The sequence below is a fragment of the Dermacentor silvarum genome, chromosome 9, assembly GCF_013339745.2.
Source record: "Dermacentor silvarum isolate Dsil-2018 chromosome 9, BIME_Dsil_1.4, whole genome shotgun sequence".
NCBI lineage: Eukaryota > Metazoa > Arthropoda > Arachnida > Ixodida > Ixodidae > Dermacentor > Dermacentor silvarum.
Genome location: NC_051162.1, coordinates 71,697,938 through 71,706,033, shown reverse-complemented (window position 1 = coordinate 71,706,033; position 8,096 = coordinate 71,697,938). Strand labels below are relative to the sequence as shown.

Below are 8,096 nucleotides of genomic sequence, written 5' to 3'. Positions count from 1 at the left end.
TTGTTGTTTGTACGATGCAGCCAAGAAAAATGATTGTTAGCACAAACAAGTGCCGAGGTAGAAAGTTGTAAACATCGCAAAGTTCACTCGTGGCATCTGCTTTTACACACATTCTCACGAAAAATAATAAACTGTCGCAAACAGAAATTGAGTATTCGAATTTATCGCCACGTATGCAATTTTGCTGCCGTCGTACTGGTATCCGTTGCACTGGAATCTAACTCATATGGAACGTGCGCTTGTTCTCAGCCTATATTTTATTTTTGAAAAGGGCAGCACTACGTTGTACCTCGTTGCAATATTTATCATGATACACTATTCACTTCTGGCGCTATATCGCGCCTAACCTACTTCAAACAGCAGGACGCCCTTTATCTGCTGTTCAATTTACCTTTTAGTTGGTTAGTCGCAGTAACGTAGATTTTCGCCGAACAATGGAACCCATTATTTTCTGAACATAATGCTTATATGAGTTCAAAAAAAATTCTAGACTGCACTCTAATATTGCTGTTATGACATTTCCTCGTCATAAATTATAAACAAATTATTCTAAGGAAAAATGCTGTAGTCGCCAGTACACTTGATTCTCAGAACACAGACGCTTACAAAAGGGCTACAAAATGCTGTAGATACATTGGCATTGCAAGTCCCTGAATAGGTGTAAACATTCTTTCGCCATATCGTAATGTCGCAAGAACACAGCGGTGACTGTGTTCAATATTCCAGTAGTCCCTGTCTTTAGGAAAATGGTCAGTAAAAGTAGTAAAGCTAGTGTGATGTGCTGTTGATTTTGCAAAAACTAAATTCGCCTAAATGGAAATTTCAGATACAGGGAAGAATGATATCAACTTTGGTTCACCGCCAATAGGCACAATATTACCTACTCGGGTGAACGATGGTATCAACATTGGTTGGCTGGCTATAAGATCCAAGCTAACAAATTTTGAATAAACAGCACACATTTTTTATGAACTGCGGATTAAACGGAGCTTTAACTGTAAGTGTCACCTACCTGATTAAGGTATATAGCAGAAGTTCCAAGAATATGTCAAATGACGATGGTAATTATTGTTACACTATCCGAACATTGCAGCAGCACAAACATTGGGCAGCTGCCACAAATAGAGTGCAAATTTAATACCTTGTAGTTGTCATGGTGTTTAAATTATTGTATTTTGCTAGAGAAGTAATGATCCACCAGGAGGAAGACAACCATACGAAGTAGTACGTAGCATCTTGCACTCAGGCTGCAACTAATGCTTCGTTCGCACCTCCAAAAATAAGATACCTGAGAAGATATCCTGTGTTACCTGTTTTGTCGAGCCAGTTCAAAATATCAAACAAGTTCCACCCTGAAGACACAGATATTATGGAAGCAATGCGCGTTATTGTTTCGGCTTAGTCGGCAAGCAGTGCAGTTGAAATTCCAGCGCGTTTTGAATGGCACAACTGCACAGAATAATTGGCAATCCTTTCCCGAATAAAGAGCAGACATTGCAGAAAGAACTCTATATCATTCAAAAAGCAACTACAGCAGTGAACAACTACAGCAGTCAGTGTATTATTTCTTCACCCCACAACCATCAATGTAATCGAACACTTTGCGAATAGAACTAATCTGCGTGAATTTTAAACTGCGCCTAAAAGAAAATTTGGATTACCGGAGCATGTTTCCCGGCTAATTCGATTTCTGTTTACTCAAAGTGTACACTCTTAGTCAAATACCGTATAATGTCCGGCACATATGCGGTATATTTTCGTTCCAGCGTAAAGTACTGCATATAAACGGACTTTCCAGCAATATTATGCGTGACAATGGCTGCAGCGGCAGGCTAGGCCCGCTATATGCGGCCGCGAGCGGACGCAACGCTTATATGCAGCCTTGCAAATTTGGCGCGCCAAAAGCGCGCCGAAGCGTTGAGAGAGCGTTACAAAGAAAAAGCTGTAAGGAGCAGTGAGGGTTATGCTTTGAGGGAGAAAGTAAAGCGAAATGCAAAAGGAGAGAACGAAGAGAAACAAGTCGACGCCTCCGCTTTGCTTTGATGGCGGAGGAGGAGGAAAGGCTGCGCCGACCGGACCGGGAAGGAGCGAGAACATGGCGTATGGCGGCGTGCGAGGCGATTGTTTTCGGCGGTAATTGTCGTCATATCTTTGTACCGGCGACGTTATGCGACTGTGTTCGTGTTGTGAAGTGATCTGGCCGCGTCGGTGAACGCTCTCGGTGATGTCAGTGATGTTCAAATCCACCATTGTTACCGGAAATTGCAAAAAAGCAGTGAAACTTCGACAACTCGTGTGAGTACGACGGCCACACGGGCGATCAGCGGCGGCGGGCCGCCATGTGCGCTGGGTCGGCGGGCCCAGGAGTTCGTGCTGTCGAGCTGCGAACCTGTGCCTATTTGGTAGGTCGATTTTTGTTTCCTCTACACTACGCTTACTAAATGCTTGATTTCTACCATTGCATTATTATGAGCCAGCAGTAACGAATGTCAGTGATTGAAATATCTGAACGTGTAGTACTAATGCGAACACGCTTTTTATAAGTTTTGGTGTGTGAAGTAGTTATAACTGCAGGCGTAGCTCCGTTTAGTTTTCCCCCTAATGTATGATTGCAGGCGATTTTTTTTTCTTGCGTAGTCAGGTGTCCATTTGTTGAAACTTCATGCGCGAATTTTCGTTATAGGGCTTGCGTTTTATAACGGCGCTGGTAATCGCGTGTAGCGTTCTAACCATGAAATGTGCCTTTTTTAAAATTCCTTTCGTGGGCTTTGCGTGATTAATTCATTGCATTTCGTAGTTGCAGTTCGTAAAACGACGGTTATATTTTGAAAAAATTTTCTGGTGTGTTACGCACTTTCCTCTGTGTAGTGTGTCGGTTTGCGTAGATTTCTGGCTTTCCTGTTTAATGCGTCCAGTTCACTAAAATTCAAAGCCCAATTTAGCACGAAGCTTGCGTGACGCGACCGTAATCAAATAACTCCGACAACGCAGCAGCTCCGAAGTGACGGTTTGCACTAGCCGCAGGATTTGCCACATTATTACTTGGAGATAAGCAGTACACTCGTTACTTGTCGAAGGGCCGAAGTTCTATGCAACTGGCAAAATTTCAACAACACAACATGTCACGTCGATTGTAGCAAATTCAAGTTTTATAGCAGACGGAAAAATCTGGTTTTGAGTACCTGCGTCGTTCCATAATGCCACACATCATTTTGTGAGATAAAAGCGCTGCATGCATAGCTAAAAAACTATGAAAGAAGCAAAAGAACATTACAAGTTGGACATTTTGCTTTTGTGTGGTGATTGCTATACTGTGTTGATTTGCGACTATGAAGTACGCACTAGCCCCAAAATAGGCCTTAATAAGACCTTTCTTATGAGCTTATGCTTCTCGAGTTATCAAATTTCTGCATTTTCTTTTTATTCTCGCTTAACTGACTTTTTTTTTTCTATACAGGAATAAAGTGGGACGTCAACAGTAATAAGAACGCCACCCATGAAAGCAGAACCCCGGGCTCTCCATTGGAACTTTAGAGTGGACCACCGCACCGGTAAGCGAAAATCAGGCCAAAAATGGCTGTTCACTGCAGTGCGGAAATATATGCTTATGATGAAGCACACGAAGAAAAAGCTCATAATTTGCCAGCTCAAAAGTGGTGCGGGGCGAGAAAGATACAAGTGTTTACTAATATTTCTTGCACGCGGAGAACATTGAAGCACTTACACGAGCTGTAATATCACTAGAGATAGACACACATTCGAGAGCGTCTCACTAATTTCTGCTGATTTCAGAACAGTGGTAAGTCTCTGAGTTTAGGCCAGTGTAAATGCAAGTACAACTGAATTCCAGTAAGTGTAAGGGACATAAATGAGTGCCCCTGAGAGCCAGCTGACAATGTGGGCCTATTAATAATTACCTGCAAGTGGGAGGAAATATGACTGTGAAATAAACCAGAAGCCCAAGCACATTGAGTTGATTTCGAAGAGGCCAAGTATATGTGAAATGTGTTTGTACATAACGTGAAGAATGCAACTGAATGTATGTTTCTCTCTTTAGTTGCTTGCCAGAGCATTATGTGTTTGCGTCTATTGTCATGGCTTGATTACTTTGTTTACACTGTGTATGCACTCATTATATTCAGATTAATTAGGGATGGACTTTAGTGCTAATAATGCCAGTGAAATTTCAAATACAATGCTGTAAGTTCAAAGGTCAGACACATTCGCATGTCGTTCACAATCTCTTATGAGTTATTCACATGTGAAGTGTGTGATATGGAATGTTCAGCTTTCTGTAGTAAATCATGGACACGTAGTTTTATAATGCTGACACGTGCTCTTGGAGAAAGGAGGTAGAAAGATAGGAAGACAGGCAGGTTCACTGGCATAAATACGAGTGAATGTGCTGAGGAAGGGGTATAAAGGGAATGAAAGGCAACAGGAGAGCCTAGATTTAAAATAGAAAGGAAGAGAATGTGTGCACATCAATGCAATGCTGTGCACTACAGCCACAACCCACATGTCAAGTAGCAGGGCAATGCAAGGGTGTTCAACACAGTCTGAACAATTATTCTCTCCGCCAACAAGATGCAATTCAGTGCAGTCAAGTGTGGTTTTTAAGCCACACCAAAATGAGGGCAGTCAAATAAAAGACCTCGGATCATTATCTCGCAGTCTCAGAAGTTTATGGTTAACATTGAGATCTGTTTCTTGCAAGATCACTACTATATTGGCCTCGAACAACTATTGAACAAACATAGCCCTAAGAGGGCCAAGGTGATGCAGTTTTTGGAATCATCTAACATTGAGTGGCATTTCTTTTTCCTTCCAGGTACGACGGTCACCTGGAGGCCCAGGAGTCATCAGGACAAATAACTCTGAATATATATAAATTATATCTAATGTGTTTGTGATGACGGAGCAATTATGTCAAAATGAAACACATATTTAAAAATGTTTTTTGTCTCTTGTTAGCAATGTATTCATAAAAAACTTCACTTGGATTTCTCTGCATTCACCCAACCACATCGGCATGTATACAGAGTGTGCTCCGCAAGACAAAAGATTTTTTATGTTGCTTGGCTCCCAAAAGAGTTCTTCAATTCTAATACGTACAAGGTGTGTTCGAAAAGAAACCAAACTTTTGCTTTAACATCTTTATTGCTTATTGTACAACATTTTATGCATGGCCCCTTCAAAGTAGTCCCCTCTTCTGGCAATACATTGTTCCTATCATCTCATCCATTTTTTGAAAGCCTCCTGGAACACTTTTTCTGGGATGGCGCGTAGGTCTCGTGTCGCATTGTCTTGAAATTTCTTTTATGGGTTGGAAACGACGTCCTTTCAACGTGATTTTAAGTTCGGGAAACAGGAAAAAGGCTTCTTGGGCTAGGTCTGGAAAGTACGGTGGATGGGGCACGAGAGTGTGATGTTTTGCTAGATAGCCGCAGACAAGGAGAGACGCGTGAACTAGGTCATTGTCATGTTGCAACAATTAAGTCTGGGTTCCCCACAATTCAGGCTTCCTACTGGACACAGCATCCCACAAACACGCTAGAATTCCTTGGTAGACCGCCTTGTTTACCATCTCACCACGTGGTACAAATTCCTGATGGACTATATCTTTCCAGTCGGAAACCACCACCATTCCCTTGATTTTTTTGCTGACTCTTGCGTGCTTTCTTGGACGAGAAGACTGTTCGCCCACCCACTGCGACGGCTGCACTTTTGTTTCAATATCAGAGCCATAAACCCACGTCTCATTGCCTGTTGTGATGTTACAGAAGTTTTCATTATATCTGCCAGTGGCATGCAGTTCCCGGCTTATTTCAACACAGGTGTTTCTGATCGACAGTCAACAAACGCGGCACGAATTTTGCACTGACACGATGCATCTCAAGTTTGTCATTCACAATAGAATGCCATGATCCTATGCTGATGCCCACTTCGTCAGCTAGTTCTCAAACAGCTAAACGACGATTTCCACGAATCACAGCACGCACTCTCTCGACATGGTCATCATCTGTTAATGTGGAAGGTCGTCCAGGCTTGGGATCGTCACCAACCGACATTATGCCTTGTTCAAAATGCTTAAACTACTCATAGCACTGAGTGCGACTCATACAGTTTTCCCCATATGCTTGGTTGGGCAATTAAAATGTCTCTGTGAAAATTTTGCCAAGTTTGTAGCAAAATTTCACACACACACGTTCTTCTACATCCTCTTTCGTTGTTACTTTGGCACTAATCCAACAAACAGCTTGTACACGTGCGCACTTCGGCGGCAGTAGCTCACCAACCAATGGTCAGAGCAGAACGCGGTAAATGGCAGTTTGTTGTCTAAACCCGCTGCTACATGCGTTAAGTAGCCGCAGCGTGCTCTTTGCCGGTTTGCGTGCTATTTCAAAAGTTTGGTTTCTTTTTGAACACACCTTGTACATTTTCATGAAGCGCTTTCATTGTTTCTTTTTTTCATTCTAGTCATGGATAGCTATTTTTCATTAAAGCTGGGAGCACTTAGCTGTGTAAATTCCTCATTAGATAACTTATCTATTGAAAATGTGGCCTTACAGTAAGTTTAGTACATATGTGTGTTCTGTTCCTCATGTTGTAGTTATCTGCTATTTTATGTAGTTTTGGTTATAAACAAAACTTTCTTTAATGAACAAGAAAACGGTAAACTGAGAGGCCTAACTCTTGTTGGTCTCAACTGCAGGAAGTACGTGCAAGTTAATGCGTTATGCTTGTTTCACATTTTAAAAGCTGCAGGCACTAACACTGCCTATCTGCTTTTGTATTTCCTGTAGCAGTGTGGCTTTTATTTGTTACTGTCAGAGCTTGGGTATATAAGTCCCCATTCTGTGTTGAAAACCTAACAGTGAAACTATGCTGGACACTTCTCACTTTGTTGTGTTGTAAATAAATCATTCTCTTTTGAAAAATATGTTCTTTGTCTGTGTCTGCATGAACGTACGTGTCTGCAATAATGTACAGCATGCTTTCAGATGGCGTACACAAATGAAGTGGGCATTCTGCAAAAAGCATACTTAACGTTGTAGGAGAAAAACGTGTGCTTTTAATAAATGTGCATATAGGGCGCAGTTGATATAACGAAGGCAGAGGCACTCATCTAATGTGCACGACACCTAAATCCCAATTCTATCTCTCCTTCGTGATAATTAGGTATGCTAGCGGGCAGTCCCTCTCACCTGCTTGCAACCACTTCATGGCACACCTTCCTTTGCCGGACACAGCACAATAGTGCGTGCCCACTTAATACAGCGCGTGCACTTTATTGCAGTCTGCACGCTGCTTTCTTTTTCTGTTTTGAGATAACTAAAAGTAGTTTGTGCATGAATGCGGCTCGTCTTGCACACGGAGATTCACTTGCATTCCAGATAGCAGAGAGTGCTCATTGCGTGGTGCTGATCACACAAACGCAGCGCAAGATACAACGGGCAAATTGCGGTTATTCCACGTTCATTTTGCGTCGAAGTCATCGACTTGCAAGGGTAAGAATGGAGCCGTTGTAAGCTTCGACACGCCGGCAAAATCCCGCCTTGTTATGCGAAATTTCAAACAGCTGATTCGTTCACTTTCAACGACCGTCGCCGCAGTAACATTAACTACAACGGAACAGCATAATAAGACCGGTTCGAGAGCATTCTTCTTGATACTACCAAAAGCTATATATGTCAGTCTTTCGGACAGGGCATCCCTGTTGAGGCAGCGGAGGTGAATGGAAATATTTGTCGGTTCAGCAAACTTAGACGGGCCGGTAATATCCCGCCTGCTTATTCGACGTCTCCGAATATCGGAGCCGTATTGTCGTTATACCATCGAGGCAGCGCAACAGCACGGATCAGTTTTAACTGAACCTTCTGAACGAGGTTAAAAGTTTCTCAGACAAAGCCGAGTTCCCGGTTAAACAGTGACTGCAGCCGCATCATAGCGAATAAAGAGAAAATATTAATGAACTACATTTGCCTGGCGAAGCAGTTTTTCTTTTCGTGCAGCCCCCATGCTCCTGTAATCCTACCCCATTTAGCCTTTCCGCCCCACATGACAGCTGTTGAAAGCGCTATTCGTATAGTGAT

The 8,096-nt window shown here is 42.5% G+C and overlaps 1 long non-coding RNA gene across 1 annotated transcript; it reads left to right on the top strand.

The window, feature by feature from the left end:
- The first annotated feature begins 3,263 nt into the window (after window positions 1-3,263).
- LOC125940015 (uncharacterized) lies at window positions 3,264-5,395 on the top strand. The gene is made up of 2 exons (XR_007463241.1): window positions 3,264-3,551; window positions 4,832-5,395. It is a non-coding gene; the product is annotated as an uncharacterized LOC125940015 (long non-coding RNA).
- The last annotated feature ends 2,701 nt before the right edge of the window (window positions 5,396-8,096 follow it).